The sequence below is a fragment of the Bombus flavifrons genome, chromosome 7 (assembly GCF_040668555.2).
Source record: "Bombus flavifrons isolate JBK064 chromosome 7, iyBomFlav1_principal, whole genome shotgun sequence".
Classification (NCBI taxonomy): Eukaryota; Metazoa; Arthropoda; class Insecta; order Hymenoptera; family Apidae; genus Bombus; species Bombus flavifrons.
The window spans coordinates 11512886-11533357 of record NC_138448.1 but is presented as its reverse complement, the minus strand read 5'-3'; the positions used below and the strand labels follow the sequence as shown (position 1 = coordinate 11533357).

The 20472-nt window shown below is 48.1% G+C and overlaps 1 protein-coding gene across 2 annotated transcripts in view; it reads right to left on the bottom strand.

Annotated features, from left to right (window-relative positions):
• Positions 1–20472, bottom strand: part of Tmtc2 (Transmembrane O-mannosyltransferase targeting cadherins 2) — a 215086-nt gene that overhangs the window by 100269 nt on the left and 94345 nt on the right. The window lies entirely within an intron of this gene.

Sequence of the window (20472 nt, the reverse complement as noted above, 5' to 3'; positions counted from 1 at the left end):
TATGGAAAAGCAGCGACTCCATTCCCTTGACTTTGTCGCTTTATCGCGTCAACGTAGCGGTTCAGGCTACGAAGAAAGCTGCAAAGCACCGAGAGTCATGAAGAATCGTTCTGGCTCAGACATCTTTGTCCCCGAAGACTCATTGTCTCGAATTCGATTAGTCGGTAGGAGAGGTGAACCAACGTTTCCTTCGTGGCTGTGTTCGTAAGAGAAAGAGAGAAGGGACGAGGAGGAACCGGAGAGGCTGCTCATAATAAAATTCATAGCATCGCTTGGAAATCAGACTCGGCGCTACTCGATCGCCACTTGAAACGTGTCTTCTCCCTCTTTGTCCCTTACCTTATATTCCAGCGCTACGTTGGAAACTTTTCTTCGGCCTCGCGGGTCCCATTTACGCACACTCGATCGGCCGTGTTCAGACGGGACTAGTTATTCCGATCACGAGAGAGGATTTCGCTGCTCCGCTTGCACCAGAGAATCTTTTACGACTGCCGTTCGTGTCGCCAATATCGACGACGACTACGTACTTTGCCTGTATAATGCGACTACCAGTGGGAACGTCCGTGCACTGCCAGGATTTACCTGTCGCCGCGAACAACCGGTATCCATTTCTTACCGAGCGTTTATCGTCCACCGGAACGCTTCCTACATGCTCGGGAAATAATTTCGCGACGACGTCTCGATCGTGGAAGGAATTCGAAAGCGGTTCGCACGGCCCGGGTTGAGCTGTTCCTGCACCTAACAATCCACCATGAACGTAAGTAAAGACGATCATCGACGATACTGTTAAATTAGAAGAGAATCGATATCGAGATGGATATCTTATGCAACTTCAATTTCACGGAGACTCTTAGACGCGCGAATATATAAAACTCAAGAGAAAGAGAATGGCGAAAAGAAGTAGCATGATTGATTGTACGGAGGAGACTAGGGGAGCCTTCTTGGGTGACAAGGGAACAGTCAGGAGAATGTAACAAGTAAATCTGTGACGTTACGACGAAGAAAAGAAGGAGGAGAGTAAGACAAAGAATGTTGCGTTTCGTCCGTGGGCTGTGCTAGTGGGCTCAGCGATAACTTTCCTTGGCGAGTTCCCAGCCTCGAACACGACGACCACGAAGCTCGGGTCAGACGGGTATATTTATACGGGTAGAATGGCTAGACTGGCACTTTCAAGAATTCTATGGCCATTTCTAGTCGCGAGAAAACCAATTGTTCTAAAGAACGAAGCTGTTTCACGCGCAGTTCTCCCATACATGAGAATATCATAGGGGGAAAAAAAAAAAGAGAAAAAGAAGCGAAGAACTAGAACGAAGGACGCTCGGTGAATTTCGTAAACGCTAATAGCGATCGAGCTCGCGTTACACGGCAACGAGCGGAGAAACGCGCCGCGCCATGCAATTCCGAGAGCTCGTAAAAAGCAATGGACGATCAAGGCCGGTGTAAACGGCGAGTGGCTCCCTTAATTTTTCATTAGGGACCGATATACCGACTGAACGACCAATAACGTTTCCTCCGTTTGGCACCGAGGACGAAGGACGGACGAGGGGTAAAGAGACGTCTCTCTACCCTTCCCTTCACACCCCACGCGCATTGTCTTCGTGGTGAATAAAGTTGCGGTCGCTATTGCTGGGTGCACCGGTTGTCAATCCGGCACCGTTCCGGTGTTTAATCGTGCTGCTGGCGGCGATTCGAGGCCACGTAATTCCATTCATCGACGCGAAGACAAATTGCACGGGCCACAATGCTCCTCGGGAGGGGTGAAGGGTTTGGTTGGCGCGAGGAACGCCGCAAGGGGTGGCGCGGACGTTCGATCGCGGTTACAACGGGAAACTATGGCACGAACGAACGGTATAGACGTGTACGCCATCCTCTCTTCTTCCCGCCGCCACCATGGTGCGGGAGCCTCTTGGACGGGGCAGAGGGATAGTAACAGGCTGCAGGAAATTCCTTGCTACTCGAATAGTTTGAATAACTACCTCGTCCGGCTTCTCTCGACGACGGCGATGCGCGTCCTACGTATCTTCCAGCCTGTCTCCTTCGTAGTCGTGTTCCCTCGTGCTCCACGAATTTTCCCTTTATTCCGTTCCGATGCTGCTACGAGCTTCTTCTTCTAGAATTCTAGACAGTCGTTTGAGAATCAGAGAATTCCGTTATGCTTCGCTTTCGGCGAACCAGCATCGATTCCCGTCTATTATTTCTGATTTAAATGGCTGATACTGTTTACGCCTGTGATTACCTATCACCTTGAGGGATAATCGTTCAGGGTCTCGAGCAAATGCCTGAAAATTCCGATATAACACGCTATCGAGGAACTCCATTGTACGCGGTAAATTGGACAATGGATCAAGGTACGCTCTTCCTCTTTAGACGCTGTTATCCGTGGCCTCGAATTTTCGAACGCGCCCGCGGCTTTGATGCGATTTTTCCGCTGTAGCGATCAAGGGATACCACCCCCCAGCCGCTCGTTTGACCATTGCAAGCTTTCCGTCCTCGGGAATGAAGGATCCTCGATGGTCAGCTTTATTACGACGGTTAATCGGACTGGGTACATCGTGGCGCGAGTAATTGCAGGCAAACGCTGTATGTAATGAGTAAAACGTGTAATGTTGTTTGGGGAAGGGTGGATCGAGGGGATCAGCGGATATAACGATGCGTGCAATGGGGCCACGGTACAAAGAGACCACTCAAATTAATTCGAAATAACGGCTGCAAAACGTTGCCGATTTGCTGACCGCTCAATCGGCCATTTTTAATAAAATCCTTGACCAACGATCACGGGAGATACATCGCGTGTGCGCTCGGTTTATAACGAACTATCGACCCAGTGATGCTCGTGCGTGATATGACCATAACGTAAGTACGTGTTTGTTAAATGTCATTACGTGACGCTTCCATGTTCCACGTTCGAATTAAACGACACGTAATCACCAATTTCCGAAAATTTCGTCTGGTAGGAACGCAGTTCAGCAGCAGTCGTTCGACGAAGCTATTCGTCTTCCAACTGCGTATCGCAACGTCGGTAAACAGATTTCGGCTGACAACTGATCGAACGTTATACGAAAGAGAACGAATCGCACCTACGTTCAAAGTCGATTCGACGAGTAGCACGGTTTATTGGTTAAGTCGTGGAACACTCGAGACGGGTTGGTCATGGATGAAAAATGCCCGGTTTCTCGCGTCTTTCATCCGGCTCTTTTGCTCTCGCGTTTCAAAAGGATGGAACGCGAAGGAAGAGAGGAAGGTGAAACGGCGCGAGAAGGTTCACCCTGACGGAGCATCCGAAACCCCGGAGGCTCTTTATGCCGATCCACGTCGTTCCATCGTTTCCCTTCGGATACCATTTTCCCTCCCTCTCTGGTCGGCGCAGCGTGGCGCGCTGTCAAATCACCCACGTACCATCGGCATCGACGTTTTGTATTCAATCGCGGTTCACCCGCGGAAAACGGCGCAGCCGTTGCAGATGCAGTCGATTCCACGAGTCTGCGGCAATAACGACGCCTATATTCGTCGAGGATGGACTGGCTGCCTCTCGGGCGTGACGTTGAAAAATGCTCGTGCGATCCATACCGACGGGAACGCGACGAGGATCCGCGTGGCAAACCCCCGTGTCGAGAATCGCTGCATACGAACTGCGGAATCGATTCGCGGAGACGTTTTCCCACCTCGGCTAATCCGCAGCTTACGATTGCCGTTGGGCGAAACAGAGGGGAACGCGCGGACGATCGAGTCTCAAAGCGAATGGAAAATTGCGCAGGTAGATGCGACGCCGAGAGAAATTGCGATCTAATTGACGCTAAAGCGCGAAACATGAGAAAGGAATCGGTGAAGCTGGTTCGATCGCGTTCCTCGTTGTCGATTTTCTGGGCTGACACACGATAAACCGTAGGCGCTTTATTTCAACGTGGTATACGGTTTCCCCGGCAACCTATTCAATTGCGTGTACGTAGAATACGTCTCGCGTTTCGATCACGCCGATGGTACATAGGTATTCTGGGTCGACAGACACGACGCGTTCGATCGTGACGTTGAGAAACGCTCTTCGGATCCCTGCCAACGCGGATCCCCGTCAACCCCGATGAAACGCGACCATACCTGGCAACCTGGATCCACGAGAGACGTCTTTTCCCCTGACCTCGTGAATCTTTGCTGACGTCAACCAGGATAACGAACGTTCGGAACGAGAGGTTGCGTTTCCAGCGCGAGACGCGACAGGGGTTCGATTAACTTGGCGCGGCGAAGCCTTCTCGCGTTACACGGTTGCGTTAATAACGGTGATTTATCGCGGCTTCGAAGAGTTTCCGATTACCGGGGGAATCCGCGTGTCTCCAGGCAGCAGTCTAACAGCCTGCGGCCAAGCCACGGCTGTCCAAAGTGTTCGGAGAATCCTACGGAGCGGCCGTCACTCACGTGCATCTCATTCCACGTCTCTAAGTATTGAATGCAATACACGCTCCCGCAGGAATTCACAGGCTACCCAGGAATCCTGTGTACTAACTTCCACCGTGGTATTACCGTGGACTGACTATCTGCGCCTAATCAACGAGCTACACAGGCTAATAAATTCTACCGCTTTGTAGCCGAGAAAACAGCGGCAGCTTGCGCCAGCACAATGCGAGACGTTGATCGGCCAGAAATGCGGAACTCCTGGAACCAGGCGAAACTCGAGGAACAGAATCGGTAGCTGAATCGTCCCCGGGCGAGAAACGCCCTTTTCGCAAGAATCCGTCGCAAGAATAACCGAGAGTTTTGTCAAACGAAAATCCCAGTATACACAAAAGAAGCAAACTCTCTCGCGTTTCGATACAAAACGTCCACGGAACGTCGAACGGTATTATTCAGCCCCTTCAACGCGTCCCACGACTAAATCCCAATTCCACGCTACAATGGACTATCCCGGAGATCGAGATCGTGGAACCTTCCTGTCGATTAACCGCACAGCCGATTCCGACCAAATCGAATGCTTTTCAGATACTCTATTTTCCCTGTGACAAGGTTTAAGACAACGTAACGGGCAAAATCACATCCGGTTTCGTCTGCAATGGCTATACGAGAGACACGAAACGAGACTGAGGAAACGACGGTGATGAGAGTCGGAGGATCCACGAAACTATCGGCACTCTGACAAATGAAAGACCGGACATGGTTGTCTCTTGCGGTCGCGCGTCGCTGCGGAGACGAAACGCGCTGGGCAATCTCATTGCTGGTAGCATTCAGATGAAAGGCTATACCGACTGAATGCAACGCTTGTAAACCAGCCACGAACGAATCGGACAAATCCTATTTCTCTTGCGGCGGGCCCTTAAATTGCGAACGAGATCCTGTGGCAGCGTCGCATATGATTGCTCAAAGCTTCCGCTAACTGCACGTACCGCGATTCACCTGTCTTTCCCTCTCTTTTCACCGATTTCTCTGGCTTAGTCTCGTGGTGGCTATGAGCGTTCGTCTCGACATTCGCACGTTTCACAGATCCATAGGGGGAGAGAAGCATAATCGTGGTTGCCGGTAGGAATCGACGATGATGCCAGCCCCTTTTCTATAGAAGCGCCTACTAAGCTATAGAGAGAGAGAGAGAACCGCTCGCCGTCGGAATATAACGTATATATCCGCAGGCTGGAAGTAAGGCATTGTTGATTGAGCCTCGATGCCGAGTCTCGATTCTACCTTCCATTGTCGAGTGGAAAGCTCGAGCAGAGCAAACGGAGGATCAGAAAGCGTGAAGGGCCGAATCGCTAGGAGGTGCTAGGCATAGAAGATTGCAGACGTGGAAAGAGGAACGAGAAGAAAAGGGGAGTTAAGAGGAAAGCAGAATGAGAGAGTAGAATTCGTAGCGGGAAGACTTCTCGAAACGCTTTGCGAACGCTTGCAAAATGAAGGTGGATGGAAAGGAAGGAAGGACGAAGATTTTGAAAACTTGAAAAGACAGGCAACGCGCCTCCCCTGGTCCTTTCGCTGTTTCTTCTTTGCAATCCTATCGGTTAAAAATCTTGCCAAGTATCTTCATACATCTCAATCGAATTACAGAGCGGATGGGAATGGCCGTTTCGTCGACGAGCTGTCACGAAATCGAATGGCCCCGAGAGTCTCGTGAAACGTCGAAACGAGGAGTCAGCGAAGCCCGACTGGCGGAACGGTAAAAGATCCAGGGTTCTATTCGAAAAGTGAGGCGTTCCCTGGCAGCCGATCGTTCGGGAAGAATAGAGAGAAGAAATCGGAAGGGTACGGAGGAAATGAAGATTCCCGCGAAACGAAGAAACGGGCGAACATCGAGAAACCGGTGCAGCAGAATATGGGAGACGCGTGCGCGACTCACTGTTCGGCCCAGCTTCCTCGATATACTTATCGGCGATGTTGCGGGAGGGGTGGCGCGAAAAGTACAGAATCGACGAAAACGCTTCGGATCGACTTGACGAAATGAAACGTGGAAGCCGATAGATGCGAGATGCCAAGCTGAAACGGGGTCGATCGTGGCTGCTGGGGAAATAAGGAGCCGCGAGGCTAGGCAGTCCGGGAGCGGCAAACGGAGGATGGGGTGGCGCGCCTGCGGCACGTAGATAAGATTCATGCCGGGAAAAGCCTGGAACTTCGACGGGCTGTGAACGAGGCCTAAACCCTGGCCGGCTTCGCGAAAAATCCCGGCAAGTCGAAGCGACGGGACGCGTTCTCTTTACGATATTGGCCCTCGGGATAGATTCGATGGCGGGTTACGAAGGCCTCGTGTCTCCTATATCCTCTAGCCAGTGGAGGGTTAAACTAGACGATTCTCGCCTAAGGTCGCTCGTCGCCTTTCACCTAGCACGATTTCCTCCGCTGGGAGCCGCTTTTAGAACGGACTCGAGAAATAAAATTATGGTGGCGGGGATTAGCTACGGACCAAGAGAGTGGGTAAAGTTGGGCTTAAAATAAAACGGAACTGGTTAACTTTTCCCGTTTCCCGCGGCTTTCGCTGGCCCCTTTATTTCACCGCCAGTTTCGGCGAACCAGTGAGATATTTGCCGGCCCTTTTCTTCGCGAGAAATTAAATTTTTTTGTCGAAGGGTGGGAGATCGGCGCGGATAAGCGAGCACGCCGAGAAGGATTCTTATTTATTCGACGGCAGCTTTGTAACGCTACCGGGGGAAAACTCCTACGGCAACTTTTCCTCGAGCAACGGTCGAAACTTTCAACCAGCCTGTTTCCATTAATCTCTCGTTTCTTCGGGCGCTGCCTCGAAAATTATTTTTGAATCTTTTTCTGCGTTTCTCTGCCGAGGCCACGAGCAAACCTCGTAATTAACGAAGACGCTGGACGTGCTCGTAAAAACGTCAAAGCCGGACACGATTTTGTTCCTACCGTATAAGACGTATTTTTTTTTCTCTCTTCCCGTCACTCGTCCCGGTCGACAAGCTAAAGGCTGACGGATGTTCCTAAGCTTTTGACGAGGGTCCAAGAGCCAGGGAGTACGGCGAGCCTAGCCTTCGACTAAATAGAGGCCGTAGTGACCATGGAAAATTGTTTATCGGCCAGGGCTCAGCCTCGAGGGATTTTGGAAACGCTCCATCTTCTGTCTTTCGAAAAGACCGGGCTGCCATTAACACTCTTTGTTCTTTACCCGCCTACATACATTTATATATATATATATAAAATGTATATATATAAAATTTATATATAGATGGGGATAAAAGTTCCTCCATCAACGTCAGATACTATCCCTTTATTTGTTAATTCCGACCAGAGACCGCGCTCGTAGAAAAAATTCACAAAGGGATGCAGATAAATGGGCTTGCACATTTCTATACATCAGCGCGCGTACATAAAAAATAATTTTCAAAAACATACCTTTCGAAATCAAAATTTTAAATACACAGGAATAAAAACGTTAATCGATTCTAATTTCGCCAAGCGAACACGCAATAGCAACACGTAATTCCAAGATCTAACCTCAAACTACGAGCCCTATACGATCAGTTGTGCAAAGATCGAAGGATCTAAAAGGAACTTGTTAATTTCGTAACAGGTCGATAACCATCGGCGACCTAAAGTCAAACAAGGGTCACGACATCGGCCGCGAGCTATCGAGGGGGAGGGCTCGATTTCCGGTTAAATCGATGCATTATCACGAGGTACTGGCCGCCGGTGAAGTTTCTGACAAACCGAACGACAAGAGGGCAGAGTCGCGGCGTGCCACGGCCATTATTCCGGCAAAATAACGTTGACCTGGATCGGAGAAGCAGTTCTCCATTTAATGGGGCTCGTGCTGGAGGAGCCGCGCGCCGTGCCTTCGAAGCGAACGCGCGTCGTTATTAGGATCATTGACGATTCATTTCCGGCATATGACAGAGAGTGTTTGATAGGACGAAACGGGGTCAAGTCTCGCGCGTCATGCCGCGCGTCGTTTTGTCATCGTCAACGGGAGGATCGATCGATCGCCGACACACTTCCCCCTCGAAACAACCGAATGCGCTTGCTTGCTCGTCCGTCATTAAGAAAATATTCACTGACCATCGCTACGTACATCTTATCTCTGATAAATGATAACAACTGACCTCCGGGAATTTATCACGTTTTATTGCGTCGTGCCTCCTAATGGATTAAGTCGCCGTGTAAACATGTGCAACGCTTCGAATAATTATCATCGAAATGATGGCACGAGTGGACAAAGATTATTAAATCTGAAGATTATTTAATCGGTCCAATCGCTTTGCCATCCACATTTCTGAACCAATAAAATTTCGGACGATGGAATACGTCGATCTGAACAAAAGCAATTTCCATTCCCATGGTGAGTAGTGTGACACGCTGTCGCGTGGACGTTCACCTCGAACGACGTGTCCAATGATTCCATCACGGGCTAGGGACGCGACGCAACACGTGTACGATGATGGAAAAAGTTGGGCGAATCTTGAACCGTCAAAAACAAAAGGGCTGTAAGCGACGTAATCTTCGATCGAAGCCGGACTGTTAACCAAGTCGGTCTTTGATGGTCCAACCTCGATCTGATCAAGTCGAGCGCGAGTCGTTGGCTCGTAAAGATGCTGAATAACGTCGGACTATTGGCTAAACCGGTTATCTTCGCAACCTGATCCGAACTCGTCTCTGTGTTACTCGAGAAACGTGCTCGGTTTCCTTCCCTTTGATCACCAAATCAATTTATGAGTCCCGCGATTGATTCTTCGAGGAAGAGACGATCCAAAGAGCACGGCGGACGATAGAAGCTACGAAGGGACTGGAAGAACTGGAAACTTCGCGGCAAGGCGAGTCCTGCGCCAACTAAGTGATAGCTACAAATTACCGTGGGGCGAAATTTGATTACGCTTCTAAATCTAAGCTTCGTGTACGACAAGCATGGGGAAACCATTGAATCCATCAGGCGGACAACTCGCAGGACAAAGTTTCGTTGCGCTCACCGGACATGGATTTATCAGGAATCGCAGTACCGCTCGTGAACTTTCCCTATTCTTATTACCGCGATAAATAACAGTTTCACGGCGCACGGCTGAGTAACACGGTTATTTTTCACCGGAGCGTGGAATTTATACGTCGTCAAAAGCAACGATATTTTAACGGGCGGCATTGTTGCTTCTTGTCCGGCATTCGATTAAATCCGTGGGACCGTGTTGCAAAATTGCAAGCTGTCGCGCGAATGTTGCACAACGTGCTTTTAACAATTAAACGCTAATTAGTGGTCCGAAACCCTTTGAGATTAATATGTTGGACGGCTTGTTCGACCGTTCTACCTGACAGGACACGGGAAGGGCACCAGTGGGGATGGGACGAGATGAACATACATATACACACGGAGAACGAGACCCGTGTGCCTTTGTCGTCTTAATGAAACGTCACTATCCACCGTCTCTCCGTATTCCAGACCAGGAAGGATGCTGCAACTGCATTCTAACCGTAGCGACACGCTCGATAGCTCTGGTCGGCTCGCAGAGAGGACGCGAGGTATTCGTCTGACCGCGTAAAAGGACCGAGAAGGAACGAGATCGTTCGACAAAAGTGGAATCGATGAAATGGACCGGACAACCGCAGACGGAATACGAGCGGATCAAACAATCGTGGCCAGATTTTTCGGACGCGCGCGGAGAACCAGAGGGGAAACCATGGTTAAACGCGCCTTTAGCGCGGTAAACGACTTCGCGGAACGCAAAGCTGGTCAAACGGGAATCGAAATAGAGTTTCACAAACCCATTCGACTCTTTAAAAAAAGAAAGGTATAGAGAAAGAAAGAAAAGAGAAGAAGCAAGAGTGAAACAAAGAGGACTTGAGTGAAACGTATACAGCGTGGTAATTAAGGGCGGCCGAATCACGGGTAAAAGCACCGCCAAACTCGGCCGTGGTCGACTGCGAAAGAAGCAAAGAGAAGGAACTTGTTACGCGGTACGGTACAATAAGCCCACCGTCATCAAGAACGCGTGACGATTTCGAGAAAGAGACGTCGCCACGTACGTCGCCACGTTCCTCGCCTCGTCGCCGCGTCGACGTCTTTCACCGGCTGTTCCTGGGGGCGTGTGCATGCAAAAACGACCGACGTATCCGCGCGGATATGCACCGGCGACTGTAATATACACGCGTTCTCGCTGGTCCAGATTAAAGGGAGTTTTATGCGAGGCGCTACGAGGCGCGGAGTTATTAATCCTTGGCAAAGCCGTGTCAGAGAGGGAGTGTGGGCTACAGAGAGAAACAGGGAAGGGGCTGCTGCGAGAAGGACGATGTAAAAGTGACGCTGTAACAGGCAGAAGGGCAAAATAAGGGGGGAGATCGAGCGCGTTCCCTACAATTTCTCTCTCATCGATCTAGTCGGCCTCCTCCATTCACCGCGTTGACGGCGTCGTCATCGTCACGTCGACGAACCAATTTTTCTCCGAGCCGCGATCGATCTGGCCGACGCACGCTGCTGAATTCTAACGCGGCCGGATTTTCCCAGGGACGAATTAAGGAATCAATAATCCGGCCGACGCCTCTGTCCTACCAATCGCCACCAGATTTTTAACTCCTAAGCTGGGGCTCGTGATCGTCGGCCAAGTCTGAATGACAGCGAGCTTTTGTCGTCGCGCGGTAACCGAACGGTAAATCGAACCGTCTTTTAACCCTTTCGCTTCGATAGTCCAGTCCGCCGAAGTACTGTCATTTTTTTTTTTATTTGGAAGAATTTTACAATCAATTCTCATTGATAATTATAAGTAAATTATTCTGGCGTGGTACTATAACTTGAATGATAAGCGTTTATCGTACGTATGATTCTAGTTGAATCTAATGCTCAAATCTAAAGGGTAATGTCCTTTTAGCCTGCGGATCTGATCCGTCGTGTCAAGTAATTGAGTAACTAGTGGATTTTGCTGGTTGTTAACTCTTATGTTATATCTATTACTGAATTTGGATAGTACTGTCACTGAACGGAAACACGCGCCAGAAATACGCACAGTGTGCGTGGTTGCCTGTATATAAGTTTTCCTAAGTCTTAAATAACAATAATTCTTGCAAGAACCGTACATGAAATATCGTTTCACTGTCAATGGTTTAAACAGATTTTTTAGCATGAAACAGTATACGATCGTTTGAAATATACTGCATGAAACGTTTTGATGTTGTTTCAACAATGAATTGATTAATCCAATATATCGATAAAATCAACAGAAAATATTCTACCAGGAAGGAAAAAATATATTATTGACTACAGATAGCACTTGTATATGCATCATTTGAGTGCCGAATATATGGAGTGCCGGACTCGGGACTCGTCGCGTGGTCGCCGCCTATATGCGGCGCTCGAGGGTTAAAAACGCAATGCTCCAACTTCGATTCGGTTTAACGGTTATCTAAACAACTGTTCACACTCTGCTTTCTACGATTACAAACAGGGTTTATAGGCTAGCGCGCAGAAGGTTCGAACTCTTTACGATCAAGGTTAATCCGGAAACGTTGCCCGGCGAGGAGTTTCCGTGGAATCCGCGGAAGAAGGCAAACAAGTTTTAATTCTCTGGCTGAAGCTTTTTCCACCGGTAGGGAGGAAGCGAGAATAAAAATTCCGAGTTCCCCCGACTGGGGTCAGATTTGCAAAGTGCTACCCTGCCATTGTCGTCTCTTCTTCTTCGTTGGATCGTTATCGGAGACTGCCATTTTCCTGCTAGAGGGGCAGACACGATCGCTATCGGCGCTCCTGTGACTACAAATGCTGATGTTCGTTCGGAATGACTCTCACCGGAGCGGCGATCGTTTCCAAGGTATTTACTGCGCGAAAGATCGACCGACAAATCGCGATCGACGTCGTTGCTGTATGCAAACGGGCGATTTCGTCGTTTCGAGCACCAGCTTCTACATTCCGTATATTCGAAACTGCAGGCATTCTGTTCAGTGTGTTTCCTGCGATGGGAGTTGTTGCGCGACAAAGTGCGCTTCCTTAACGAGTTTTTCGATTTGATGCCGCCGTTAACTTTAAACAATACACTTGCAGAAGCACAGAGTTCTCGTGAATATGAAAGTAGACGGAACTACGTTGACTTCGAGTTACGACTTTCTTAATTTACAGTATACGATACGAAAATCAGTTTTCCACGGGAAGAAGATAGTCGAGACTTCGATCTAAGCACGCGATGCGAAACGTTTTGCATATTTTCTTGGGGATCGATTACCTACTCCCAACGCAGTATACTCCACCTTTGCCGGTGTTCATTTTATGCTTCACACGCGTGCCCGGCAATTAACACCTGTGTCGGTGTTCGGTCAAAGGCGGTCGACCAGTCGTTCGTTCGTCACGCAGCGTAGTGTGAATCGTGCGAGGACGCATATGTAAATAAGAGGAGCGAAGCGTGCACGACAATTCAGATGTGCTACTTTACACGTTCCGTCCGAATAATTTCAACGGAAGGCTTTATCGCCTGGTCGGCAAATGGCTCTACCTTGCCGCTCGTTCATTTGCCAGTCCATCAACTTGAACGAGATTAACCATTTTTACACACGTTCGAGCCGCCGACTTTTTCTTCTAATTCACCGGCAGTTACTTCTAGCTGTCCCACAGAGACATTACGCGCCGTAATACAACGTTTTCGTCGAAAGATCGATGCGGATAATCACGAGAAATTATCGCGGCAATGCATCATTGCCGATAAAAGGACGTTGATCCTTCTGCAACAAGGTTCCCTCCGGCTATTTTTAACTTTCCAACGAATCGAACGAGGACGATTGTAAGCGATGGAAGAAACCAGGTCCATGCACATCACAGACGACAACGATTTTCTCGAGGCTTCCTTCCCTATGATCGGAACCGCGTTCCCTGAATACTACGCACGATACCGACCTCGCTCTCGTTCCCATTCTTCGCCCACGGCGGCTTTCACCGAGACTCGAGCCAGCCAACTCAGCCAAGGGAAGAGAAAAATCGCGGAAACGCAAAAATGCCACGAGCCATGCGACGTGGAATCTATCGCTGACGATTCGCACGAACATGCCACAATTTTTCCCCGTATCCAGGATCTCGGTCTGGCTCGTCGAATCACGAGCCGACTTTGCCGTTTACGATCGCTTTGTTCGTGCATGCGTCGCTATTCAGAAGCAGATATCCAAGCAAGAGATTCGTTTTCTATCTCTGAATTGGCGCGGAATAGCTGCGCCCAGAGTCTGCATACCAACAAGGGTTGCTGTGTTTCGATTCGTTGGAAACATAGGAAGCAATTAAAATGTCATGAGATGCATTTTTAAATCTGCTGGTTCACTTCGTAATCATTAGCATCGACAATTTTAACTAAAAGCACACGGAACAGCAGGTCTGTGACAATTTTGATTTTTAAAATTCAGTAACATATAAATACTTTTCAATGAAATATAACAAGCTTCGCTATTATCGAATAGTTGGCAAATGAATTTCTGGTCTGGTAATTCCGTCGACGGCTTTTAAATATTCATTATCGTCGACGCCGCGATTCACGCGGTCAATCCCTGCGGCTGGGCCAACTAATTAATGAATCATTTCGAATTATTCACGCAATACCATCGCTACATTTACCGAGTTTCTAGCTATGTTGCTAAGTTTCGAGATACGTATCTGTATGCCTTCGCTCTGTACGAGAACGCTATAGAGAAACTTTACGACGAAGTCAATATTCCCTCTAATCGTTACTCTGATTTTCCCCATTCTTACACCGACCACGTTGCGCGTCTCTTTCACAGAATATTTTTCTTTCGTCGAATCGCAATTATCCGAGTCTGTACAGACAGGGCACACAGTCGTATTTCCCTACAACTCGTTATCTCGTCATGATTCGTTCAACGTAACCGAGCGTCCGCTTTTTCCGTTATACACGCGCGTCATTACCGGACTCCGCGATACTCTTTCACGAGCGACAATAATACCGCGACTGTAACATTACACGCGGAGAATATTGTTGGTTTCAGAAACTCGCATGGAGGAAACGTCAGAAGCAAACGTACAGCGTTCGAAAAAGAATCGTAGCCGCAAATCGAACGGAAGCTGAAACGCTAAAGAGACCGTGTAGACACAAAGCGAGGCTGCCGCGGCGTAAATTCCTTAACGGGAGACGCGCTCTTTATTCGACACGTTCTACCGTGTCGCACAAAGCGGCATCCTCCATCACGACGCCGCGCCGGCGTCGACCGCGGCCGGGAAACCATTTCCTTGAGAAAAGTGAGATCCATTCTAAGCCCTTCCCCTGTTTGTGGGCCGGTCTTTCGTCCGCATGCGGGGGATGGAAACACGACCTCGGAGTCATGGGCGTTCGGCAAACGTGGTAACCCGAAGCACGTTCGCGAGCGAACAAGAGGATGCTTCTCGCGAGACGCTCCTCCCTTTCGCCCCAGCCACATAATGTCTTATGCATAAAGAGCAAATTGAACTCAGAACGAGACGGCTGCCGGAATGCTAACGAGAAAACTTGCCGTGAAAAACACCGACCCTCTGTTTATCCCTGACACCTCTGTTATCGTAGCTAGTCAGGAACTTTGAAGTTCTTGGAAATAGTCGGCGATGAGTAGGGATAAACCGTTGTTATTCGGTTAATGAGATAGTTTAATACTTTGACTGCCACCACGTTGGTCATATAAGACCTGCCATGGTTTCTCCTGACCGGAGCGCTTGAACTTCTTACAGTTGTAAAAATTGTATGAAAATTGACATTTTGAATATAACCGATAAATAGAAGATGCTTTGAAATAAAAAGTGCCCCATTGAAGAATTAAGCTTTTTTATTAGAACATCAATAAAAAAAAAAGAGAACAATGCATTTAACGGTGCACTGTGTTTGCATCCAGATCTTTGAGGAGTGATCTACGAATATTATTATAAACACATCTTACAAAATAATCGTAAATGCTACTTGATAATCATATAACTGAAGTTAGAAGTGTGCACGTACCTTACTATTATATGTAGAATGAGCAAATACCGTTTACTAATACCTTTTACACGTTTCGACGATATATTCTGGACGTTTTGCTTGCGACGAAATAACGAATGCGAATGGTTTGTTGAAATAAACGAAACTTTGTTATAATATGTCGCTATCAACTGTTAGCAGAGCGCCACGGTGGTCACCCGTGACCACCAATGAGATAAAAGGTCCATTGGGGAAGAATGTTGTTTTACATCGTCAATTTATTATTATTTTGCCATTATATGCTTTGAATAATAAAAATATTTCCGTGGCGTTCTGAGCGAAACATGTGATCTCGGCGTGGCTGTCGAAGTGTTAAGGTTCTTCTCTGTGAATCACTCGGAGAAGTGGTATAAATCAATGATATGTCAGATTTTCCAGTAGATCTTTTAGAATACCGTAAACGAATCTTAGGATGGAAGCGATACTATTTTTGCGGTGCAAGCTTTGCTTATCGGGTGCTTAAATTCTTCAGAAACTCACTTCAGAATCCGAGGATGACGTCTATGAGGATTCTTTGGGTAAAGTTCTATATAAAGGCACGAGGCAGGATCGGCGGCGTGTGTACGTAAATAACAGGCCGGAAACGTGACATCGACAAACGTGACGACGATTGCGTCGGTAACATTATTTTCGTATCGGCACGAAAAATCCATTGTAAAAGATATATTATGAAAACCACAGGTTTGGTGATAATGAATCCTTGATTAACTGCTATCTCAAAAAGGTCGTAGCCGGATATTTTGAGATCTGCAAAGCACTTCGATCGTCGTGCAATTTTCGCGGGAAGTATTTCCCTCGGTAAAATATTTCATAATCGCTATACATTGCCGTCAGATTTTTCCCAACGTAACCTAAGATAATCCAAAGCAATCGATATTCGATATTCCATAAAAAATTTCTTTCCCTTTGAAAACGTATCTCGGGTCATAATACCGTATGGCCAAGATGAATCGCGTTCCTTCGTAATTCCACGGGCCAACGACTTCGTTACAGAGGGCTCGTTTATAAAAATACCGATGAATCCCCGCGTCATAAATTATTCATAACTTAATCGGTCTCTTTGTAGAGCGCGATAGGGCGCGGACAACGGACAGGCTGGATTTTCATCCGAGGGAATATTTTCACTGGCTGTACAATGAAGTCGCTTGGACAAAGGGCCACCAGCTTTCTAATACCATCCCTCTTTACAACGGCGAAAGGGACGTCTTTTCTTTCGCCTTCGAGCAGAGTTAACATTGTTCAACGCGTATCGCGAACAGAACATGTATCCTGGGCACCATGGATCGATTTGGACTTTCTATGAAAGCTCGCCACCAACAATGGACGAAGTCGTTTCGTTTCGAAGAAAAGTATTTCGATTTCAAGGGATTTCAGGCGATTCCACGTTGTTTATTATTCAAGTTTTTTCATTAATCGACGACTGAATTATGCTATTCCAGCTGTTTGTGTTACTTGCGATTTATATTACAAGAAATATTACGAGGATTTTATCGAATTAGACAGTATACTGCACTACTACAGCAGAGGTACCACGGCTTGTAGCGTTCTACTACAGAACTTTGGTAAGAAAAGTTAGCTAAAGTCGCTCGAATATTAATCATATCCTCGACAATGCTTTGTTTTATACTAGAAATCAATCAAGTTAGAATTTCTTTAACAACGTTTTGGTATCTGTACATTGTAACACGTATCTATGGAAAAAGCTATTCTGTGTATTCCAGAGAAATTCGCACACTCCGGCAAATTGATCGTGTCAATCTGTATCAAAAAATCCGGGAAACTTTCAATATGTTGGTGGGTTCGCAGCATTGGTCCGAAGGAATTCGGTTGCGTCGACGGCAACGATGCCTTTGGGCATTGCAAGATACGCCAGTTTCAATTTCTATCGCCTAGTCTAATATCGACGGCGACCAGCTTAGCCTCGTAAACGCGGGACCGTCGTGAATCGAATCGGAGAGCGAAGAAACTTGGATTATTTTTAAACGAGATCGAGATTTCTTTACGGGGGCTGAACCGACACTGTGACGTTCGATCTGTTTAAAGGAGTCGTTCCCAAAGATATCGCTTTTAACGGTACAGTGAGCGTACGGAGAGACGAAAATTAAAAAAACGACCATCCGACGGAAAGAGATTGAACGAGAAACGAGTAGTGCGGAAGTCGGAAAACAATAGACTGCTAGGAGAGAACCGCGGGAGAGAAGACCCGAATGAAGATCCAAAGGTGAAAAGGAGACTGTCTGCCTGCGAGAGATCGAAATCCGCAGGCAACATAGAGTCAAGGAACGTTCACCGTTAACTCGAAATTGGGAAGTTCAGCCGATCGTGTGATTGCGTTGGCTGGGTGAGTTTCAGGGAAAGGAAGTCAAGGATGAGGTCGATGCACGGAGAGTGCTCCACCGTTTTCGCGAAGCCATCCTCCAGTCGCCTACCGTACGAATAAATGTCGTAGCGTGGTCGAGAAGCCCTTCGCAACGGCAACAATTTAAAGGAATTTCGTGTCTTCCGACGTCGGCGACGAGGCGTCTCCATGAACAGTGGTAGTCCGCAATTACTTTCCTCTTCGACACGGAAATTACAAAGAGGGCCGCAAAAGCGAGCAGGAAAATTCGTCGCCGCTGATAAACGGTCATGGTCTGGTTGTAAAGGAGCATGAAGCCAAGTATACAAGACAAAGATCGAGGTTAATTAATTTGCCTCGTCGCTCATACGATTGACGAGAGCACGGCTTTTTACGAAGACATCGAAAGACAAAGCGAAGTCCATTCGTGATAGATATTCGCGAAACAGCCGGTGCAACGGACGATACTCGGTCGGGAATAGCCACTCCGGTATTTCCCTTTTGCGGCCGGGTTTCCGTTTAAATCCCGACGGCAACGCCGTACGACTACTCTCTTGGCTGCTCGACAAATTAATCGGTCCCGATGGTACGGCAATTCCGAGGATTCCGGCCCGACGATCCATGATTCTCCGCCTCACGCCGACATCCCGCAGAACCTGATCGATCGGATCGACCTCGACGGATATCCGGCCCGACCCACCCCGACCGCCAAAATCTTCCCTTCACTTTTGATTGATCCTCTGCAATTAACTGCAACGCGCGACCGACTCGCGAACAACGCTCGCCCCTCTATCGATCCGATCGTTCTCTGAATCTCAAACGCTCCGAAACATCGACTAACGTTAATCGTTCCAGTTGCAAATTCGATTTATGCTGTGTGATTGTGGGTACTCTGGTGCGTAGAGGAGAAGGATCTTCCAAATAACGCGACTACTAATAGATATCGGATGTACTTACACGTAGGTCAAAGCGAAGGCACTTTGATCACCGAACGGCACTGCAGGGAACAACGTTATGGCTCGCGGCAAAAGGCTCGATCCAAAGTCCCCTTTCCACTCGTACGAATGCACAGCGCCTGTTCCTGGTTAGATTTTCGACGTTCGTCTCTTTTAGAGCCAGCTGCCCCTATTGAGAGCGACCCTTTTTAAGTGGTTCAGGTACATTTTGCGGCACGCGTTACGCGCGAGAAACAAGATTCAGCGCTGCGCAGCTTTTAAAGCCCGCATTCTATGCTATTTCACCCTTTGATACTGCGCTAAGTCAAACTCAAAATCTTCGAGTACTGTCGCAACCCAGTACGCGATAGAACACCGTCTCCCCTTGCAACAACCGATCCGCAAAATTCAAGGAAACCAGGAGCTGAGAGAAGGCAGTGGACCTGCAAGGTCGTTAGAGATTATTTCTTTGAGATCGAAAATTCGTGAAGTGTCGATAAAAGCAGTGCCGACGATAACTCAGTAACAGATGGGTATTTTGACGGAGAAACGAGAGGTGGCCGACACGGGATCGGCTCGTGGCGAGATGTAACGTCGGGGAATAGGAGGTAGAACCAGTCTAGGGGCTCTGTCGGAGGCATACATTATGCTAAGTCGGCCATTACAGAGTGAAATATGTTTCGCGTGCCCTAGTCAGTTACCGGTCGAGGAGAAGACACCGCCTCTCCTTACGTCTCCTTGGCTCGCCTTCTCGAACAAACGACGAGATGCTTACAGGCGTTGTGTTATGTGGCTACATACCTGTCCGAGTTATTTGCAACTCTAACAACCGCTAATTTGCTCCGGTTCTCGCTCGCGGATCAGTGTATGGCTCGTGCGTGCCATCGCGTCACGCTCGTGCTTCGTTTCATCGCTCCCTTTTCATCGTAATATCTCTATCCTTTTTCTTCTCCCCAATCGTCGAATATCTTTAAAAACGGTATTGCACACCCAGACAAAGTACAATACATCGAGTGATTATTCACCGACATCCGGATACGTATCCGTCAGCGATTCTCGCGTCTCGAGTCGTAAACTCTTCGAACGACAGCGGCGAACGCGCTCGCGTTTACACGAAGATTCTGTTATGACGTTTAAAGAACGCCAGCGGCGAATCGATAAACTTTCCTCTTCCCCTAAACTCTGCAATCTAGAATCTACACTGCACTGTAGAGTCCGCAGGAGGAACAGGCATCTCGTTCCCTCTTTCAAGTCCAACTCTAGTTTCGAAACGAAGTAGACGTCATTGAAAGCACATTGATCGAACGTCATCGAATTTTTCCAGCCGATTCGGTCACCGGTGTAATGCGGTCCGAACGGAGGGAATACGGTGCAGGGATCGGAATAACGGTCTAACCGTTGATCCGTCGATTCCACTTAATTGCCAGCAGCGTACGTCAAATTCCGGGCAAGTCGATAACGCCCTCGCCAAGGATATATCTGGTTTCAGTCAGCTGCTACGTCCTCGATGACGATGTAAGAGACTGCCATACCGAGGATTCCCGGTTATTGATATCGCAAGCATTCGCCGTACTCCGGATCCTAATCGAATCAAAGATGGAGAGCGGACGATGGATGCGGGCTTCGACGGATGGATAGATGGGTGGATAGATGGATGGTGAAATAGAGTGTAATGCGTCGAGAACTCCGGAAGATACTTATTTATCGTTTAACTCGACTAAGCAGACGAATATCGCGCGAATGGAATGACGGAAATTCCGGGCGAGCACGGATCAAGGAATAAAGAAACTTTCTCGTAGTTATACGTAGAATTTAATTTCGTTCGTCGCTT